At 32.2% G+C, this 23,995-nt stretch overlaps 1 protein-coding gene and 2 long non-coding RNA genes across 3 annotated transcripts in view; 1 reads left to right on the plus strand and 2 right to left on the minus strand.

The window, feature by feature from the left end:
- LOC130897388 (uncharacterized) overlaps window positions 1-18,080 on the plus strand; it is a 34,097-nt gene extending 16,017 nt beyond the window's left edge. The window contains exon 2 of the long non-coding RNA XR_009059695.1: window positions 13,713-18,080. This is a non-coding gene — a long non-coding RNA (uncharacterized LOC130897388). The remainder of the gene's footprint in view (window positions 1-13,712) is intronic.
- LOC130897384 (rap1 GTPase-activating protein 1) overlaps window positions 1-23,995 on the minus strand; it is an 848,316-nt gene that overhangs the window by 804,770 nt on the left and 19,551 nt on the right. The gene's annotated exons all lie outside the window — the stretch shown is intronic.
- Window positions 8,432-9,753, minus strand: LOC130897390 (uncharacterized). The gene is made up of 2 exons (XR_009059697.1): window positions 9,631-9,753; window positions 8,432-9,478 (listed from the first exon to the last, which is right to left on the minus strand). It is a non-coding gene; the product is annotated as an uncharacterized LOC130897390 (long non-coding RNA).

Below are 23,995 nucleotides of genomic sequence, written 5' to 3' on the forward strand. Positions count from 1 at the left end.
CGACAGGTCCATTTATTTCGAAAAAACAGGAGACCATTTGCTTCGAAGTGCTTCAAGCGGAAACAACGTTTGTTTCTGGTTAGGTTAGGTTCACATGAGTTGATGAATGAATTCATATACTTTCATCGATAGAAAAAAAAATATAATTTCTCATTATATCAGCAATACTTTAATATCAACATCAGGTTTCATATTAATCCGCAAATTATCTCGCCACTTCTGGTGGGAACCATTTAAGATCTGTTAACCATACATTAAGTTATACAATAGATTCCTTCCAACCCATCAAAAAATCGTCCTTGGAACGCTGACGATTCTGCGCAGAACCGTGCATAGCCGGAGATTGCACAGAAAATATCCTTTAAACCAGCATATTGGATTAATTAACATTTGTCTTATATTAATGCGACTGTGAAGAATTATTGGATACCATTGTATTCATTAAGATTTATTGTAAACTGACCGTCCTTTAATGGGAGCCAACGTTTTACTTAGGCGATTCCATATGTCCCTTAGACACTTAGAAGTTGCGTTAACTTAACAAATAACTTACCCTTATTTTTGAATTGATATGACTCTAACGACCATAAATATAATTAATTATAGTTTTTTTATACAATAAGATTAGTATTTAAGAGAGTATATACACGCATACTATATTCTCAATAGTCTTGTTTTCCAACGAGAATAGTAGTCAGATTATTGAAACCACTTTATTCATTTATATTTTATGTTAATAAATAGTTTTTACAAAGTTATGGATTAAGTTATTTAACTCGCAACAATTTAAGCATTTATTTATTGTCGTAATTTTCTAATTCCTCTAAGTGATCCTTGAATATTAATCTTTCTAAAATGTCAATAAAATGAACCCAAGTTGAATGTAATTCATTCAGTAATATTGAATGATCATAACATACAAATGTAGGCCATCATGTTACGTAATAGATTTACTTTACTTTGTTTATAAGCAATAAACAATATTATCAATTAGTGTAAATAGTTTTTCTTCAACTTTTAACTTTTAAGTAGGTCGAAACGTCAATTTTTATATGTTATATCAAACTGATTTTCATAGAAAATATACCAAAAATCAAAACAACTTATAACAAAAAAAATATTAATATTTTCATACTACTCTTGTTTTGTCAACACTGACTTTACTGACAATATTTTGTTATTTTTTTAACTACACCTTATTCTGATTAAATTACTACGGTTCAGTTGAAAAGGAGTAATAGTACAGTAGAAACTTGATAACGTAATAACCTCTATAAATTCATAAAATGTTGTGTTGCCTTTCCTTCGGACTCCCTTTTTTACTCAAAATACGAACCCCCCAAAACTTAAACGTATAATTTGGGCTTCGCATCTCAGTAACTCAAAGCTGTAACAACGACGACCTTTGTAACTTCAATCATCTGCCAATGATTGATTTTAAATCAACGTATAAACAAAAAAGGTTCCCTGTAGACACCTGTTCTTGTCTATTGCTTACACGTGTTCACAAAATGGCTTTAAGTATAAGCAATAGACTACAGCCTAAATACAGTAACTTATTTGTATGCATGTATCGGTAGCTTTCAGCTTTCGTTCCTGGAGCATTTCTTTGCACACTGTGAATTAAAACGGATTCAAAACACTATACCCATATACGCTTTCTACTTCTAAGCTTTAAAAAAGAGAAAAGACGTTGCAGTTCAGTTTGGAATACATCAGAGGACTTTATCTATTATATTATAAAACAAAGCTGAATTATTGAAGATCGGAAGAAAGTCTTTTATGTAAAAGCCTGAAGGAATTGCTGATTTCTCTAATTTAGAACCATGCTTCAGACACCAGAGCCGAGACATCAACAACAAAAAGAATAATGAGAACCGCAGATATGAAAACATTGCGAACCATTAAGGGAGTCACCCTCAGGGACCGAATAAGGAGTGATGACATAAGAGAAGAATTGAGCGTACAGGATGTGGTGAGATGGGTCAGAGCACGAAAAAGATTCACGTAGAAATAATGCCAGAAGACAGATGGGCAAAGAGGGATAAAACTCAGAGACCGAACACACACAGGCAGACCACCAAAGAGGTGGTACGACAGCTGGAGTTCAGCTTCTCAGGAAGATCCAGGAAGAGGGCCAAACGTATAGTATTGAACAGGACCTGGTCCTATTGAAAGAGAAAGAAGAAGAAGAAGCTTGTTTACAATGTTTAAACAGTGTAAAAATAGAAACATCAGTTTTAGCGCATCCATAGTAAAGACTGAAATAGTTTGCTAAGTCACCGCAAATCCATAATTTAAAAGCTAGCAATGGTTGGTTGGAAAGTTTCAAGAAACGACATGATCTGGCCTTTGCACAGAATGGAAAAGTCAATTGGTGAGTTTATTGAATGGATACGACCCCAATGATGATGTCTTCCTGACGAAACATTAACATTTAAAAATGAAAAATGTCATGGGGGGAAACACAGGAAGAAACGACTAACGATTCTGCTTTTTGAAAATTCTATGGGTATATTGTAGAGCAATGCAATAATAGAGGATGGGGTTTTCTCTTATTTATTTAAGATTAGAAAACTAGACAAAAAGAAATCACCGACTTTTTCATGCGGAATAAAATAAACTTCAATAAACGTACCATTAGAAGTAAAATAAAGTACGGATGTACTCGAATATTTTAAGATATTCACTTGCATTCAATATAGCTCCTAAACAAAGCTCATAACCGAACGTCGAAGAAAAAAAAACCAATGAAAACTCTATAACTTAAGCCCTTAGTAAGTAAAAACATCTAACTCAAATTATTTAACGTTTCCTCTTGATCTTTGTCTTATGAAGTTCTACTGTATAATTTTTATGTCCTAAGAAGTGAACCTCAATAATATCATAAATAAATGACGGAGAATTTCTATAAAAGAATGTTTAGCATTATTTGTTCCAAAATAGAGTCTTTCGTAGTGTGTTCAAATATGACCGGAAACTTTGAAAAATTAATAGAAGTATTACAGAAGGACTTTTCGAGAACTACAACCCGGGTTGTAGATTTAGATAATTATTAATTATTTTGAGCAATGATCAATTATTTAACCCCTCACATGGATTATGCACTAAAGCTTAATACTAAAAAGCTATTTTCATGCTAAAATACCGAAAATTACAAAATCCGCCGACCTCAGTAACCTATCAATGACGTTGCTCAGGAAAATTAATAGTGGACAGCCATTTAAAGGGAATAAATAATTTTCAAAGTTCAGAAAATCATAGACGGAACATCCCGTCAACTGATCGCATTTACTCATTGGTCTAATAAGGTAGAAAGAATCATATGATATGACTACGACCCCATTAACTCGATCGGTTTCCGTACAACAATGAAAGTGTGCGGGTTAGTTTCTGAACATGCAGATCATGATCAGTTGACTCCACCATACTTTCCAAAATGTCATAGAAGCACCAGAAACGTCAGCTTGAAGAAAACATATTAATATAAACAGTACCAATAAAGAACTGACTCGTCAAATAAAAATACCTTCTTTTACTAGATATTGATAGTGACAAAACTTTACCAAATATTGAGAGAAATTGATTGCAGGAGTATTTCATAGGAGATTATTTTGGATCAATTTATTTTAATACGAAAGCTTTAAGTTTTAAAATAGACAAATAAAAACAAATATTTATATTTTGATATGGCTTTATCGTTTTTCAAAATAGTCTCTATTAAGATCGATACAATTCCGATTGAGTTAACTCCAAAATATGTGATTTGAACACATCAACTCAACAATGTTTCTTGATCTACATATTGACGGTGCCCTTTAATAGTCTTACAACATTCTTTGCTTTTCTAATATCTGTGTCTGAACAGCTTGATTGTCGTACTGCTTTAACAACTTACTACTCTGTGGGTCTTGTAATTTGCACCTCGTCGAAACTATCTTTAAATTACAAAAAGAGGTATTCGTTACATTTATGGTTTATGTAGTAGAACGCTTTGCGAATTCTATTTTGAAAAATACAACATTTTAACTATCCCCGCTCTGTTCATTTTCGAATCCATTTGTTTGGTTCGCAAACAAATTCACAACTCGACTGAGAGACCCATTCATAGTTACCCTCATAGAAGAAAGAATTTGAACATGTACTTAACAATCCCATCTCTAATCTACCAAACAATTATTCAATCAGCTACCTTCAGAACTGTAGACTAACATAATTCAATATTTTAAAAAACTCAAATAGTACTTGTATGACAAAATGTTCTGAATTCGTTCATCACTAAAAATGTCAAACTTTAAGAAAACAATGTCAGATTTGAGATATTAACATCAGTGTTGCCATATCTTAAAAACTTAAGTAGCAGCCCTCATAATATGTTTTCGTTTGTACTAGGTTCTAGGTAACTGTACTGATTGGGATTACCAACTACATAATCAGGCATTCTTATAGAAGTCAATATATTGGAACGAACTACACATAAAAATTTCCCTTTCCATAAATTTGCCGTAATGGAACGAACGTTTTAAATCCTTCCGAATTAATATCGATTCTATAGGGATTCTGACCGCTATGTTTTAATGAAACTGCTTTTGTTTTGCTATATAATCCAAAATACTCCAATAATTAAAGTTAGAACTGCTTATGACATCATAACTTGTGATTTCCAAGATAGGTTTTAGTGAAATCAACAAACAGTTTCATTTATAGCAAGAAGTACGAGATGAGATTACTCAAAATATTAACAAAGTTTCACAATATGTATGAACTTCATTCTTGTCCAATCAATCTATCTGCAATTGTTTGAATTTTATTGTGGTGATTATATCAACAAATTTATTGCTATTATCTAAATAGTAGGCCAAGCTTTCATTCGTTTATTGATTGAATAATGTTTAATCTAAAGATAGAATCACGTTTATTTTATTTTTAAGGAAACCTTGAAATACTTTTCGTTTTTAAAACTCCTGTTATCGCATAAAATTTATTGTTCTAAACATAAGTCAAAATGTAAGTTCCAAAAAACGTCAGAAAGAGTTGTCTACTATTAGGGTGGCTACTCAAGTTTTGAGATATGGCAACACTGATGTGAATATGTCAAATCGGACATTGCCACCATAATTTGTGTGTTATTTAAGTTGTTTTCAGACAGTTGAAACTTTCATCTTGGTCAAAAAATGGAATTAAATAGCGATAATTTTCGTTCATTAATTTTCTATCGATGCAGATCAAACCAACTACAGTTTTCAACCGTGGTCGCACTTAGCTACAGGATTAATTTAATAAAGATCGTCCAAAATCGACTGTTGTGCTAGAAAACATCGATGCTGTGCGTAAACTGATATTGCAAGATCGTCATATTACATACTGTAGGATTGGGGCACAATTGGGCATTAGTTCCAACTAGCCTACATCGAATATTTCATGAACAAATTTGACAATCGCTCAAAAAAAAGCTCGTGGCAATAGGTGCAAAGAAAACACGTTATCATCTATGCATATGAACCCGAAACTAAACAAAAGTCGATTGTTCGGGTCTTCCAAGACGAGCCAAATCCAACAAAAGTTGTTTTTTGGCCTGTTTTTTCGCAATAACTGGGCATGTCGCCATCGTTCCATTAGATGGTCAATTCTGAATGGTGCACCAGCATTTATTTGCCAGAAGTGTTCGAAATAATCAGGGAAACCAATCGCAGAAAAATAATCATTCTCCTCCACGACAATGCGAGATTTCACACATCAATTCAAACAAAAAAGTCTTTGAACAGTCAAAACATCGAATTGATGGGTCATTTGCCGTACAGTTTTCGTTTGGTACCCAATGCTATTGCTACTTCTAACAAATCCAAATAAAAATTGAATGAGAAAAGTATGTAAAGGGTCATTCTATATAGGTGATATTTTTTCTACTCAACACGTTGTACAATTCTCTGACTGAGCTTTATAATTAATAGGATTACTATCATTTTTATCTCAATAGACATTTGTCAGATTATTTGATATCATCAACATCATCCCCCGTTAGGCTCGCTCAAATCGGGGATTCACTCATCCGCTGCTTGATACTTTACCATGTAATATCTTGAAATATTTAAATGTGATGATGATGATGACGTGACAAATAAAACAATGAATCAGACGTTCAACGAAGATGTCCACATCAGTATCCTAGGCATCCCAAAGGTTAAGTAGAGGCTTAACGAGAATATTATTGATTATTATTCTACTAAGTACATTTTCTCTAATACATAGATACACATGATAGATGACTATACAGAGTGAGTTTGATGTATGGAACGCTTCAATCGTCTCTTCGAAACGATTTTTATTTATTTATGTGTATAAGGGTCTTGTGATATGGTAGTATTTACATTGTTGTCATATCTTTCCTTTTTCGAGAAAAATAATGAACTTTGTTATTTCAAATAGATCACCCTGTATATTTTTCGCTTTTCGAAGAAATACTTATTATTTTTCATCTATACCTAAATGCCATAATTTCGGAGTTTTAGCTATATCGTAAATATCTGTAATGAAAATTTTACGTGATAATAAATTCCATTAATACAAAGTAACGTTGGTTCAAGAGTTGTCAGATGACGATTTTTATAGACGTGAAGAGTTTGCAAACCTAATGATAAAAAAATGCGATAAGGTCACTTTTTGTATTAATTGAAACGTGAATCAGTATAATTGTAGATACTGTTCACGTAACAATCCTCGTTGGATGCGTGAATCCCACGCCCAATATCCCGAAAAACTGAACGTATGGGTTGAAATAATAGGCGACAAAATATTTGGTCCCTTTTTCATTGAGGGTAACTTAAATGGCCCGGCGTATTTAGAATTATTAGAAAAATTAGAAAAAACCTGAGTTGGCTCGGATATATCCAAATCCAAGTAAGTATTTTCAATTACATTTGCCTCAACTCACTATCCGTGTGTGGTGAGGCAATACCTAAATAATGTGTTTCCTAGAAGATGGATTAGAAAGCGTGGTTTTATCTAATGGCACCCGCGATCACCCGACATGAATCCTTTAGACTATTTCCTATGGGGTCACGTAAAAAACATCGTTTATAAAACAAAACCTATCAATGTACAAGTCGTTTCCGAGATAATTGAGGCGTTCCATACATAAAATTCACTCTGTATAATTAACAATAACACAGTCAGGTTAGATTTTATCGGTAAAAATTACTGCAGAATGTGATCCTAATTTACTTTTTGATATCAATTGATCTATTGCTCTGTATTATTTTTTTTTGTTTTTAATTATTATCACAACTTAAATTGTAAAATTTATTTCTTTTTAGAAAAGTTTGTTTTGAAGGTCATAATCTTGTTTTTCTCCTAATTATTTTTTTGTAATAATGAGTGAAAAATTACAGATGATTTTTAATTAGGTAATACAGCTAAATATATATTAAAAATAATTGGGTTTCGTTTTCGACTTTAAAAATTTACTTCAGGATTTTATTTACCAATGAATTTTAGAGAAACAAAAACTTGTATTTACTTATCAGCTGTTACCCAAAATCAGTTAATCTACAAACAGAAAAATCAGTTAATTTACAACGTTTATTTCATATTTTCATGTTAATATGATCTTAATTGTTTTTTTATTACTTTTTTGTTCTTTTAGGAAAACAACGATGTTTCAAAACATCGATGATTTTCTTCCCATGATTTTCAATCATCGATGTTCACTAAATGAAAAAACATCGATGGTAAACATCGATGTTTTGTCTACCGATACCCATCCCTAAGATTCTCATAATGTAAATTGTCAATTTAGGAATAAAAATCGACCTGTTTCAGTTTTTTTTTTTTCACGTCGTACATAATAGTACATAATACCGCATTTAAAATGATTTGTAATTGACCATCAAATAGTAAATTCAATACCACTCGGATGATAGAATGGCTAATAATAAAAAGTGATAGTGGTTTTAAATCGATGTTAATTACGTAACTGCAGTTAGGTAACCAGATAAATGTGGGCGCTTCTACAAGGTGTTTCTATATTCGACCGCTCTACCACAAAGAGATCTCAATAAATGATTCATTTTGATGCAGGAATACAAACCCTTACAGGACCTAGTTGCTGAGATATAGGGTATTAAAAATATTCAATCAAAAATTTGCTATAAATCAATATTGCCTTTAAATTTTCTTTACAAATTTGGTGCTCCTTGGTTTGACATAAGCAATTTTGAGAAAAATTTAACCAGTGGCGCACTGTCAGGATTAGTTGTCACTTTTATCCCCCTATTATTTACGCCACTGGAGCAAACTCTTTTTTCAATTTTGTTTTAAATTGCCTGATTATTTTTAGTTAAAAAACTAATAACCTTTTATGGAGCTAAAATCAACGCTGTTGTAGAAATTTGTCTCTAAACAAAAGTCTGCAAGCACGTAAGTAATTTACAAATTGATAAATTATTCGTTTAATTTCGAAATATGATTAATCGTAAGTAGTTGAAAACAAATAAAAATTATTCATAATCAAATACACTTCAATACACTTATTACCCCGTTTTGTTCTTGAAAAACGTGTCTTTGAGAATGAATATGGATTGAATTGATGATTTCTGCCGCAGCTTGAATTCTAGCTATCATACTCGATGATTGTTTCGTACACTAAGGACTTTATATAGCCTCATATAAAAAATCGACAGGATTTAAGTCAGGTAATCTTAGAGGCCAACAATTGGGTCCACCTCGACCAATCCATTTTTCTCTGAGATATCTATTTAAATAATTTCTTGCCGCTGCAGCAAAAAGAACAGTTGCCTCATCGTGTTGAAACCATATGTGTTGTCTAATATTTAACGATACATTCTCCAACAAATCATCCAACATTTCTTCCAGAAAGCGCATATAAATTGCTCCATTTAATTTATTTGGTAAAATGTAAGGCTCGATTAAGCAATCTCCAGTCATGTCCCTTTTCACAAACAAAGTGCGGATTTTCTTCATCCCAAACGTGACTATTTCTACAGTTGAAAATTCCTTCCCTAGTAAATCTATCCTTGTCGTTATACAACACATATTTAGGAAAATTTCGATTTTCCCGACACTTTTGTAAATACCAGTTTGAAAATTCCATACGCACCTGAAAATCTCTAGGTTCTAATGCTTGAACAGTGGCCAATTTGTATGGGTGTAACACTTGTTCTTTCAAAACAGTAGAATGGTCCACTCTTAAAGCGTGACCGACAGTTCGAGTACTTAAAGATGGCCTTTCAATAATATTATTTAATATTTTCTCTTCCAGATGCACAGTCCTTGTTGTACGTTGCTTTCCAGCATTATTTCTTTCAATTAACAAGTTTCCGGTTACTTTCAGCCTTCTTAAAATACAAATATACGAGTACAATGATGTGGAATTCGACGATTGCGAAATCTTTGTTGGTATAAACGAGCTGCCATTCATTTTTTCGAGTTTCCCCATAAATCATCAACATATCGGTCAACTCTTTAAATGAAAAATTCATTTTATAACAACAAAATCAATGTAAAACTAGTTTAAAATTCTATGATTTAATTTACCAATATCGTGTCAAATACACAAAGTGTCACGAACTAACAGAAATATGACACAGAAATATTGAGTAGTAATTTAATTACCTGCAGACTTTTATTTAGAGGCCAATTTCTACATTACAACGTTTATTTTTGCTCCATAAAAGGTTATTAGTTTTCTAACTAAAAATAATAAGGCAATTTAACACAAAATTAGAAAAATAATTTGCCCCAGTAGCGTAAAAAATAAAAGTGACAACTAACCCTGACAGCGCGCCACTGGTTAAATTTTTCCAAAATTTGTTTACGTCAAAATATTACTTCATTAAGGAACATATTGGTCACGAAATTTGAAAAAAAAATTAAAGGCGTTCTTGATCTATGGCAAATTTTTGATTTAAAAAATTTTAACACCATATATCTCGGCAACTAGGCCCCGTAAGGGTTCGTATTCCTATATCAAAATTAATCATTTATTGAGATTTCTCTGTGGTAGACCGTTGTCGGTCGAATATAGAAACACCCTGTATAATATTAGGTCATATCGATTACTTAAATTATGAACATGTCGCATCTAAAACACATCATTTTAGGCCAGTCCAATGAGAATCGACCAATGAAGAGTACACACAGCGAATTTTCACAAAACATCCATAATTAGTATATATACTAGCTGATCCGGCAAATGTTTGTTTTGCCATATAAATTATATATAGCTACTATAAGTATGAAGGACACACATTAAGACGTCCAGATCAAGAAGCCAAGAGTGTATAGCCAACAGGCTAATCTCTTAACAAAAAGATATGACATCCCAGAATCTCCCCTAGAACTCAGGGGAGAGGAAGGAGTCTACGCGCGAAACTCCGACGTGAAAGAGGATGAGGACCTGTCGAAATGACAGGGGATGGTGGAATGTCCTTCTTCGCATCCACTCGTGGATTTATCCGGGGGTGGATGCCTAGAGGGACAGGCTCTTCTCACGGGAAAGTACGTGTGTGTGTGTGAGTATGAAGGGATGTACATATAATTGAAAGCATTGTAGACAATGAAAGTATTTTTTATATAGGTTAACAGATTATTTTTTATCAAAGTTGTGAATATGAATTACAATTCTTGATAGCTATCTAAACATCAATTATAATTATTCATTATTCATATTTTTACTATCAATTATTATGCGAGAATATGCCACATACAGTTGTCCAATCCTAACCACTTTGGAAGAAGCGTAATATTCAACCTCAGGCTCCTACTGGATTGTTAGTCGAAGAAATAAATCTGATCTAAATGCTGAAAGAACTTGCTGGCGTTGTTGGTCAATTTCTCTACGTCTGTTCACTATACATCTACGTACGTAACTCTTATATCTTGCATGACTCTAGATTTGATTGTTCTACGAGTCAAATTAGTCCCTTTGCGTCATGCTGGCATTATTAGTCCCTTTGCGTCATGCTGGCATTGGTGACATAGAACATAAAATTAATCAAGTTAAAAAACTTATTGGTGAAAAAAAGTGACTTAATATTGTATTCGTTTGCTTATTATTTGACTTACCTTTCACAATAATAAAATACTTATATTTATTTTGATTTATAACTTTTTGCAAAAAATGTTAAGTACAATATGTACAGGTACGAAAATTGCGGGAGCTTACAGCAAGCTTTATTTACATGAGAATGAAAACTGTCAATAAATAATTAATTTAATGATAAATTTACGATTAAAGTTAACATGCTAGTTTCACAAAAAAATCAAAATGATATGTATAACAGTAACTGCTACGATTGATACACGAATAAAGCCAATAAAATGGCCGAAAATTGAGTGAAACAGGAGATCGGCTTCATTGTCATCCATACTACGAGATGTGTGCTGGATAAGAGGTGAGAACGGTAGACACGTGGCGGAGATAACTGATCGATTGATAGTTGATCAGTTATCCACCGGCTAGGGTGAAATATCAAATTAAATTTAGAAAAAAAACATAATTAAAGGATCTTGAAATTATAAATTCTGAATAAGAAATAATCGTACCACAATTATTATATTACCGAACTATAGTTAAAATAAAAAAAGTGAAAATTGTGATAGAAAAATAGGGGTTGATCGTAGAAGGGTGAAAAATTGATAGTAATATGAACATGACAAAATAAAAATCTTGCCAAAAAAATTGTCTTTTTAAATGCTGTACCATGAAAAAATGAAAACGAATAATTTCATCTAAAAAATTTAAAAAATTAATGGGTCGACCAAACTTAACATTTAGGAGTACGAAAAATAGGTATAGGCCGATAAGCAGACCTACTGAATATGCCTATAAAATTTCCTGTTCAAGTCCATTAAACCGTTTCGAAGGGGTACGGTAACTAACATTGTGACACGAGAATTTTATTTTGTTACTTATTTTGTTATTATTTTCTTCTGTATATTGAAGTTTTATTTTATTTGTATCTTTATTTTGTTATTTCTATGTTTGTTTTTTAGTTTTTACAAGCTTTGGTCTATAAATTATAAAAAATTTTTGACAATAAATCATCTCTCTCTCTCTCTCTCTCTCTTTAATATATTAGAGTTCATTAGGAGTCTGGAAATAAAGATTTTTCTGTGCGCGCGTGACAAATTCTTCGGCTCACGTGGAAAAATAATGCAAGCACGGAAAAATCAATATTATAGACAATAGAGCGACGCGGTAGGCGGATATCTATTGCCTATAAGCAACAAGCTTTCGAAATCTGTTATAAAATTTTTGAAAATTTATCATGTTCGAGAGAAAATTTTTTGCTAATTATAAAATATAATTTTCGTATTGTTTCTACAATTTGATTAATATTCTCGTCAGTATTACAACCAAATCGTGACATTTTGAAATATTAAACATCAAAATCGAAATAAATTAATATGTATCCAGACAACGTGATAAAGTGAAATCCCATGGGATCTGTTTTAAGTATAATGTTGTAATGATTGGATGTCTTTAATCAGATCGACCCAAATTAAATGATTTCATTGGATTATCATATAGTAATCATAATACATCGTAACATTTACATAGCAACGATATATTTATTATCAGCATTGTTTTATGTACTTAATAAAATTCCAAGTTTTACCTTGTTTATTCTCGATGTTATTCCGATGTCATCCGTCCCTTCTTCATCAAAATTTACGCCTAAATGTCTATAGCTATCACATTGTTTCATTAATTTCCAGATTTTCCAGATCCGTGGTCTCTTCATCAAAGCAGAGATATTGTGTTAGTATATTATTGATTTGAATACCTCATTTTTCGTACTCTTCTCCAAGTTTTCTCACTATGTTATCAATATCCTCTTTTCGGGTTGCATCTATCACCTGATCATCGGCGAATTGTAGTGTGTGGAAGTAAGTAACGTCGTCAATCTCTATGGCCATTCCTCTGCATTTTTTGTTCCACTGAGAGAGTGCTTTTGTCAAATATATCTTGAAAAACGTAGGAGAGATGCAGCATCCTCGTCGCAGACTTTTGTCAATTTTAAATGGGTCTAATAGTTTATTACCTATTTTTATACAAGTTTATATATGTGTATATATATTCTGAATAGCTTTCACAAGGGTATAATTTAAAGTTGTTTCTTGGAGTATTTCCTCTAATTTTGTAATGCTTAAGTTATCTTACTATATTTCTTTCTTCTTTTTTTCTTTATGACTTTAGGCAGAGCACATCTTCCCGCACAAAATCCACATTGTTCCTCATCTTCTTGGTATATCCATGAGATCTTTTATTAATTTTCCATAGAATCTACTTATGGTATTAGTTACAGATAAACCTCTATAGCCATTTTCCATTCTTCTGGCATATTTGCACTGTTGGGGCAACACGTTTCAACGGCCGTCGAATTGGGAGTGATCGAAAGTTATTGGATGGGATCTGGTTGGGAGAAGAGAATGACTGTAGGAGCCTGTGTTAAAATGCTTGTATTTGGTCGGAAGCAATCGGGTCGGATCGAGAGAAAACGGATTCAATGGAGGATAGGTCCTCCAAATCTATCAACCAAGAAATTTATTGATTGATTGATAGGAATGTGTTTCAATACGGTGAACAAATATCTTTGATATTTGATTTGTGGTTCTTTCTATACTAAACTAATGAATATTTTCTCAAAATTACCAGAATATCAAACGTTATCTATTATGTTATGTTTCAGATTTTGACGATGACATCACCAGCTTTAAACAACGGCAACAACGGCCAAAAAGACTTGAAAACAGAATCGAATACAAACTTAGAACAGTCCACTAGTAGAGCCGAGCCAGAAGCTGAACGAACAACCCCTCCACTAATAGCCTGGTGGCGAGTTTTCAAACTAGTCAACCTGCTAATGCAACACAAATGTTGAATAAATGGAAGTTGTTGATTTGGAGCGGTTGATATGTTATGTAAATATTTGGAGGAGAGTGAAGGGAAATAGAATTTGAATGCACTATTTTTTATTTTATTTTATTATTCAAGAATTTATAGAAGAGTCGTGTAATAATCAGAATCATAAAATTCTAAATATAGAAAATATAGGAGAATGAAAACGTTTCAAACTACAACAAAAGACTAGCAATAATAACACTATATCATTACTAATTTGTTTCACGTATTTGCTCGTTTAAAAACATTATTTAAATTAATGTATATGTATAATTCTTTTCTATTCTATTTATAATTTTCATACATTATATATCATAATATTTTCACACCAAAACGCACTATAATATATAATAATTATTTAGAAGTAAAGATGAACTGAAAAATTGATGAAAACATCTTGTTACTTGATGAGTTTGATATTTCTATTAATTCATTCAAATAAATATTCATAATAATTGTATGGCCCTGTACTTTTAAATGAAAATTTCATTAAGAATCGATCCCGAACCATCACAACATAGACCAGGCGGTTGATGTAGTTGAGTATGCGAAATGTGACCGCGATTCGATGGATGGTTTTGAATTCAGATAAGCATGCAGATTATGATTCTGAATATTGCCAGGAGACGTATTGGTCCATTGGTCATATTTTTGTATCATTATAACGAGTGTTTTAGAAAGAATGTCCAATTGAACAGGAAAAATAAAAACAATAATTATGTCATCATATCTATCAAATACAATGTCTACTCGTTTTACATTTGGCTACACAAAAAGATTATTAAAATGCCTCAAGAAACTCACCAAATGTACTGAACTACGAACGGATCCACACTCATGATTCGCGCCAGCTATCTTTGACTTAACTTTGATATTTATACTTTAAATGTTTTTATATTGAAATTTGTAAAATTACTTTCCAGAAAATGATTTTCACACAAACGATAATTTGATGTTGAACATTGAATTTTACAAAAATTTTCCCATTTACAACACAACTGAGGAAAATGTTTGGGAAATTTTAACAAATGATTATTTATCTTGACAATTGACATTGACAGTAATGACATATTTTTATTACACTAACGCCACGATTAGTTAGTGGCTGAACTAAATTTGTGTTTTCTTATTGAGTATGTTCTGTGACTAGAGCTTTGAAAGTGAATATCTATTCCAATTTTAAGTATTGAAAACTTTGAAATGAAATATCAAATTGAATCATTCGATAAGATGTTAGTTAGGCAAAAAACGAATTTAGCAATATATATAGATACAATATATGCCATTATTTAGATTGTTAATATTAATCGACAATATCGCTAATCGTAATAAAAATTTAGTAACTGTCTTAAATTTTATTAGTTTCTAATAGTTGCAATATAATATATTAGAAAACTTGTTAAACCTTATATAAATATAGGTAATATTGTGTCAAAATTTTTCCGTATTTATTTAGATTTATTTTATCAAATAGAATCAAATAACAAGAAATATGTTCGAAGGGTAAAGATAATATAGTGTGTCGAAATGTATTAATTTGACGTGGTGCAACAATAGCTTTAGGGTAAATTAGGCTATTGGTTTATACGAGGCTGCTGCTATATACTGTGAGACACAGAAATATGATTATAATCTTGCCCGAAGTAAACACCATCTACATTAACCCTGCGGTGGTAGCGCTTCTTTTGAATTCAAATATGATAGCGCCCTGTTCACCAGACCCGATAAGTAAATATGTATTTTTATAGATATCCCACGTATGTGTGAATACACTTCGATAATATATTATTCTAATATTCTTTTTCACACTTCTGTACAACCCTACATGCAAAAAAAAACATTTTTTATTCTTAAAAATATTTATTCAACAACTAATGAAATATGCATTTTTTTAAACGGAACATATAAAGTAATCCTAAAACAAACTAGAAATAATAGAAAAAATAATTGATTCGAACATTGATCACAATAAATATTAACGTGTTTCAGGCGTGAAAATGTATGAAACTTTTTACAATAGTATTTTCATTTTTACACTTAACACCCTATTTTTTCGTAGCAGTTGACATATTTGGCAATTTGACGTCTATTTTTTACTCGCAGTTGTACATTTTGAGCTGCTGATCTTCTTTTCAAGTGTTCGTCTAATAATGATAAGGCAAGTGTTTTCAAAAACTGTCTGCGTCTAATACTTTTATCATTGTTGTAAGAATTGTATATTATTTTTGCATTTACACCTGCTACGTTCATAGTTGAATAGAAAATTACCATGGGCCACCTCCTGTCACATTGTATAACGAACAAAATTGGTCCAGAGTATCAACTCCACCTTTTGTCATGTTATAAAGGGTGACTACTTCTATTGATGCACGGATTCTTTCTCAATCGTGTCGTGGTGAAGACTGGATGCTAATAAGATATTTTTATTTTGTTTTGGTACATTTGCATGCAATTTCTTGCAGTATCAGAATCGCTTTAACAAGTGTCTTGCTATTGCATCATGGTTGTCACTTGTCAAAATTTGATTATGGATGAGGAAATATTTGAAAAACTCCCAAGGTAAATAAAACATAAGACAAATTGAAAAAGTTTGGCAAGAAACGAAATATCAGCAGATCAGAAACACATTTCTACCTAGAATTGCAGCTTGCACGCAAAAAATGGCATCAAACTCATAATGTTGCATGCCGAGATCTTGTACCTCCACCGTGTTTTACAGTCGGAATTATACATGGATCCGTTCTTCCTTTGACTTGCTTACAACCAAGAGAGGGAGAGGGGGGAAAGGCTTCTACATTACCACCCTTCCAAATCTGAGCTGCTATCTCTGGGCCCGTGAGTCATCGATCATGTTTACTGAACAATACAATACGTTCATCTTCAGCGGATGTGGTTTTTCAAGTCCGCCCTGAACGTCTTCTATCGCCAAAGCTCCTTCCCAAAAAAAAAGATGTCTAATCCAAAAAGTATAAATCACAGTTAGTTCTCGCATGTCACAAGGCTAACTGGGACTAAACTACAATCATAAACACATAAGAAATTTTTATTTTGAAATTTAATGAATTGATTATGGTTCGGGCTAACCGATATTGTATATCGAAAAGTCCATTTCGCAAGCAAATTTAAAATTTTTCGAATATAAATTTTTTATATTATCGTACTCTGAAGTTCTAATTTCGCCTTCTTTGTAAAAACCAAAACTTGATCTGCTCCCAAAGATGTTTTTTTATGATTTAAGCCGGATGGCGCATCTATATTAACGAATATAATAATTATTTATTTTGATGCACATGAATACATTATTTAACAATTTAAAGTAATGAATCTTAATAAAATCAAACTCCAATTGAAATAACAAGAAAATAGTTTTTTATTGTTGTCCCTTCTAATAATTAACTAGCTTAAATCATCTTAAGCAAATATCAATTATTACTGAAAGACATTAATATCAATCAAATCTATAAATATAAAGAAAATAACATTTATTTTCTTTAAGCTCATAGTTTTCGTTAATCGCTTGTATATGGGTTATAAATTGCCTTGTTATGTACTTATATTTATTGATTGAATGCATAAAATTTCGCTTGTACACTTCAGAGGAACTAAATTTCGATATTATTAGTAGTACGCTAACTAAAAAATAAATACTTCAAACAATTTTACAAAGATTTTCAAAACTTTAAAGAGCGGATTTCAATTGAAGATTATTTGGATTTCCTTTACAGAAGCTAAAAAAGAACATACTTCGACAATGATGGTAATATCAGTTTGTTTGTTTGAAACTTTCACCTCAAAATTTCATAACATTAACTTTAAATCGATCTGAATAACATGAAATGTTTCACCAAGAAATATATCCTTCAAACAATTTGCAAGAATGAAAACTTCGAGGAAAAGATATCGAAGGATTGTTTGGATTTCATTACCATTATATTCTAAGATGAGTATCTGGAGAAAGCCTTTGATTCAATAAATCATTGAAGCTCTCATCTCAAAATTAGCCAACAGAAGACGGCAAGTCTAAACGCCGCTTGACATGACACAAGACGACGTGCAAGAAATTGCATGCAATTTATTTTAAAGTCAATATATTGCATACATAAGTATTGCATTTCATTTATTATTTGTGTGAAGTTCAAAAATGAAAATAGAAAAACTAGGTAAAGTAAACAGGAAAAAAGTGGTCAGTGAATCACTAGCAATAATTAAACTTCTGCTACATTTCTTTTGGAATGTGATGGATACGAAAGAGTATTAATAAAAATCGTAACCTCAAAATTCATCCAATATTTTGTGCATAGCTTAACAATGAAAATAAAGCTTTACGAAAGTCGGCTGATCTTTTGAGCCAAAAGTAACTAAATTTCTAGAATTGCAAATTACACGAAATAAAATGACAGCAAACCGATAATGTTGCACGGGCGAGATCTTGCATGAAACAATAAGCTGAACTTCATCTGCGTATGCAAATTGGGTCTTGCATTGCATTGCACGTTGTCTTGATTAATGTCAAGCGGGCTTAATTCCAAACTTCTTTAACACGTGAAGAATATTCGAGAAGAATAATCCAGACATTAATTCAATTACTGATTGCAGGTTTTATCTCAAAATAAGCCAGCAAGAGACGGCAAATCTAATTTTTAGTATTAACTTCGATTCAATCTTAAAAAGATGAAAATATTTTTGACTCCTGGAGATTATCCGTCCACATTTCTTCACAAAAAATTACTAATCCAAACAATTTTGAAAGAATAATAACTTGAAGAAAAGATTTTAAAAGATTATTTAAATTTTTCCAACAAAAGTGTCAAAACAACATACTTCGACGATATCTTTGAAGAAGACTATCTGGAGGAAGCAAGCGTGATTAATTCACATGTTAATACAGAAAAATCTTATGCTAACAATGTTAGGAAGCTTGGAGAAAATAGAAATAAAACAAAAAATTAAATGTGAATAGAATAGTATGAAAATTTGCACTCGAAAAATTTGCTGGTGACAATTTTGAAGCATATTAGTGAAAGAAGTTACCCATCTGAAAAAGAATGTCGTAGTTTCGATATTAATGATATTTGAGCCTTAGTTGAAATCTTGTACAATTGAATTGTATTTGTAATCTAATTAGTCACAAGCACAACCATCATAGAGGAAGACGATACAGACTAACAGTTATTTTGGTAACCGAAATTTGTCAAACTTTTGAATCCGAATTAGTCCTTAAATATAGTCAATCAAATCTCTACCGGATGTTTCAAAATGAATAGCGGAATTTTAACGCTTTATAATATTCATAACATCACATTCAAATAGTTTCACGTAATAATATACGTCAAGTTGCTATGATCTTCTCAAACGTTGATTATTTCTCTATTAATTATTGTCTCAATATAGTTTCTTAACACGTTGACTACTCTGTGTACCACTGATGGATACTTAAAGTAGATTCAGTATCAGTTCTATTAGCAATCTTTACCTTTACGTTTATCGTGTTCAAAACATTGCATCATATAATATTTAATTCACTATCATAATAGAATTAGAATAAACTGGAGTTACATATAACATATTAACTAATGTCTAAGTTGTTTGTGCCGAGAATTTCCTGTGGTGACTTGATGAATGGAAACAGTTCCTGTTAGGTGATTTAATGTTTTTCCCAAATTTTACGATAAAGAAAAATAAAGTACAAATAAAGCCGATGTGGAAAAATTCAGGTACAACATGAATCATATTTGACGGAGAAATTTAGGCGCATTCTTTATTACATATTAAGACTGGTAGTTAATAGATTCGGGAAGGTTCATTAAGATGAAAGTACATACACGGGAGTGTTTACGAACTTCCAAAGGTATAAATCACACGACATCAGATCGGGTAAGCGTGAAAGCTACGAAAAACAATCCCTCTCTTGAGTACCTTGCGACTAATCCAGCGGTCACGCAAAATTTCTAGGAAGCGATGTATATAGTTATAGAACTAGGAAAATTTTTTGCTCATGTTAGTAATGAGAATATTGAGGTTTCAAAGCATAGTTTTATTAATTCTCTGTATCGGATTCAGTTAATATTTCTTACGAATGCATTATAAATCATTTGGCAGAATCCACTTTTTTGTCTATTGTATATTATTACACCATTTCTAAAACCAACTTTGAGCACTTACTTTTCCCAATTGCCTATTATTTTAAATGTTGACCTTGTCTTACATACGAAATGTTGAGGCCCAAATGATTAGAAAAATCGACAAAAGAATGAAAAACATATTTTCAATCAAGTTTATGGAAGTGACTGTTAAGTCTAACAGATTTTCTGGTTTCCTTGTGTTTTAAATACTTCACTTATGATGACAATAACCCAAATCATTTGTTAAAAACATTTTCAGAAAATTGATCTCTGAATATCTCTGAATAAAAAATTAAAAAACTCATGAGATGTACATTTCTATACTGGTTTAAAATTAAAAATAAATAATTCAGAAATACTTAATAAAAATAATGAAGTATCTCATATTTATATCTATTCATTTACAGATAAACAATTTAAATAATAATAATTGTAAGATATATTGAATGTTTAAAACTAAAACTTATTTAATCAAATATCCGTGTCAATGTTGTTGCCATTAATATAACACGATACTATAAATATTTTCAGAATGAATTTAACATAATTTGTAGTTTATTTTCTACTTGTTATTTCATGGTTAAATAGACGATTTATTCAACTTAATCCGAATTTTAATTATTTACTAAACATCTACCAAATCAGTTAATATGAACTATAAATATTCCAAAGTTTTGTGCTAGTAGTTTGAGATCACATATTTTCAGCATTTTAGTTTGGAAACGATCGAAGAATCTTTCAAGTCCGATTCATGGTCTGGACTCTCGCGAGGTGCCCCCTTGGATGGATTGCAATCTTTTCAAATCTTTCTTTATCGACGAGCTCGCTCCATCTGTCAAAATGGACTAGAATCAAAACAGCTCCCTGTTCATGGTGTATTACTTTTGAAAAACGCAACATCATGGTCTGGACTCTCGCGAGGTGCCCCCTTGGATGGATTGCAATCTTTTCAAATCTTTCTTTATCGACGAGCTCGCTCCATCTGTCAAAATGGACTAGAATCAAAACAGCTCCCTGTTCATGGTGTATTACTTTTGAAAAACGCAACATCATGGTCTGGACTCTCGCGAGGTGCCCCCTTGGATGGATTGCGATCTTTTCAAATCTTTCTTTATCGACGAGGTCGCTCCATCTGTTAAAATGGACTAGAATCAAAACAGCTCCCTGTTCGTGGTGTATTACTTTTGAATAACGCAACATCACATCCATCTGAGGAGGAATTAGTGAAAGGGGTTATAAAAGCTATAGTCTCACCACCAAATGTTAAATCACTTATCCAGAAACATCAGTTTGAATTTAGAAAAGTCCGAAGAAGGTTTTAACATATTTGAATCAATGAAATATCCTTTGATATCAAAGATGCTATCTATAGAATTGTTGATTCATGAGAGGAGCTGAAACCTCAAACTTTACGAATATCTTGACGTAAGCTTTGGTGGAAGTTATGACTGGTAGTAACCAGATCGTAGATGAGCAAAACAACGACACACAAGAAATCATTAAAGACCTATAAAGCGTACAAGCGAATATCCCTGCCGGTGAAGCTGAGGAGTGGATTGCCCAATGTGAAAAGACAGTGAGGAGCTCAATGACGACAAGATTATTACAGCTGTTTAGGATAATACTGGTGCAGAAACTGAAAACGAGGACTACACACGCTGGTGCGTTTGATTTTGCTCTTCAGTGCATAGAGCAAAATTCAACTTGAACACCTATGGACATTTTGTGGATCAAGAAATGGAGGAGTATTGCAGCCAAGTCTAGAATGTCATTTGATAAACAAAATTCTATAACTGACTTTGTTTTTAAGTAATGTAAAATACATAATCTTAGTATGTAATTTGTATGGAAAGAAAAATGTTCTAAATATTCTGATAATCAGACCTTTTTCGAGTTCCGACCACACCCACAGACCTGAAGGTGACGGATTAGAGAGATTCAACAATTTGCTTCGTTGTATATACACGTACTTTGCAAAAAGGGAGTGAATAGATGACGTGAAAATAATTTTGTGACAGAAAATTTTCTCATACGAACCCTTGTTTCTAAATGATAGTTTAAAATAAAGGTATTTTTAGTTTAACTTGATAAAATTTATAGTTTAGGAGATATTTAGAGTTTTAGATCGTTGTACATTGTAAGGGAACCGTTCGCCATAAAGAGACATTTTGAAGAAAATTATCATAAATAAAGAATGTTCGAATCTACGGAGGATATATCTTTGAATTTGGAAGAACATTCCAAGATTCTGCCTTATAGCGTCACAATGGAAGTTTGGATCATTTCTTGTGCTTACCGGTGTTTCATATACCACGCTTTTAAAATATTCTCAAAAAAATGAATCAATTTTATTTAATTCATAATATTCGGATGCATAATTTAGAAAATATACTCAAATATACGTTCTGATTTCACAGCTTTGAAGGCCTATAACTCGTAGGCGAATTTTTTTTTATATCACAGCATTATTTTCACGTCACCAACTACCGAATTTTTTGTATCAAGTCCCGGAACACCCTATATAATTTATAATGGTATAAACTGGGTGAATTGTCAAACACTTTGTTGGATTGTAGAGTGTTGATAAATTTGCCCTTAATATTGTCCATACATCGCGGATCGACACTGCCTTTTCTACGTACTTCACGTATCCTAAAATCTACGAACTGCACAGTTCATTTGCGCAGAACATATCAATCTATAAGGTTGCAATAACTTTCAACATTCCAAGAAAAACTTTGGAACGTCGTTTCAACAAAAATTATCGTAGGAAGGGACATTTGGGCATAGATACTAGATTCGGCTTTGAAAATGAAAGAAGTCTCTGTCAAATTCAGAAAAGCAGAAAGGTGTATATGATTTTGTGACTGACTGAGTTTTAAGAAAGAAATCAAGATATTAAAATTCGTAAATCGGAAGGAATATATATTGTTCGCTCTAAAGGTATAGCCATAATGATGTAGCATCATACTCCAACTGGATAGCCAGTTGTTTATTAGACCTTCCAGCATCTTTAATATGGATGAACCTGATATCCAATTGAATAATCGTCCTGGAGCAGTTCTAGCGAAGGAAGGAAGTAAAGCCATAACCACAATAACGTCGACGGAAAAGAAAAAAACTGCTGCAGTGCAAAAGTAGTATTTTTACCTCCCACTTGCATCATAAAGGGTAAAAATATAAAAGCAGAATTTGAATATGGCTTACCTCTAGCTGGTTCTGTCCTCTAAATATCACAAAAATTGTTCTACATAACTGTGGCTTAAAGTTCTTGGATTAGCTAAGGCAAATGACATTATTCTTTTTTGTTTGCCAATCCATACTACTCACTATCTCCAATCCTTACAAAGAACTTACAAAGTCCTTAAAATCCCATTTTTATGAACAGTTTACTCGAACACAATTTGGTTTTGGTATTCTTTTGTCAGAATCTGACTGCACAACCGACACCGAATTCAGCTTTGGAGGTATCCGTATGGAGAATTAGATCGAAGAGTTTTTTATGCAGAATTTCTAAGAATGCTCTCTCTACAAGGAAACTAGAAGATTCATGTAAGTGAGGTATCTACTATGGGAATATTTTTGGTCTAAGAGGGAGAAGAAGGCAAAGAAAGTGGAAATGTCAAAGAGATGTTAGTATTTTGGAGTAGAGGTGCAAACAATTGAGGAATAGAGTTTAATATTGTTGTATATACAGTAGATAAGGACGTGGTGGTAAGTAGCGAATGGACAGGTTTAGAAGGATTGGAAGATACTTTAGCAGCATATGACAGGAGAAGAGATTGTCATGTTAAGGACAGTGGAGGTTCATTAGCTTCAACATTGTCATTAGCGGCGGGGCTTGAGGCACCAAAACAGTACATTTAAATTTAAGTTAAACTAAGAGTTCGCAAAATTTCAACTTCTTAGTTTAATTCTTTAATTTTGTGAGGTTATGAGCACAGAATAC

This window comes from Diorhabda carinulata, chromosome 8 (genome assembly GCF_026250575.1).
Source record: "Diorhabda carinulata isolate Delta chromosome 8, icDioCari1.1, whole genome shotgun sequence".
NCBI classification, from domain to species: Eukaryota; Metazoa; Arthropoda; class Insecta; order Coleoptera; family Chrysomelidae; genus Diorhabda; species Diorhabda carinulata.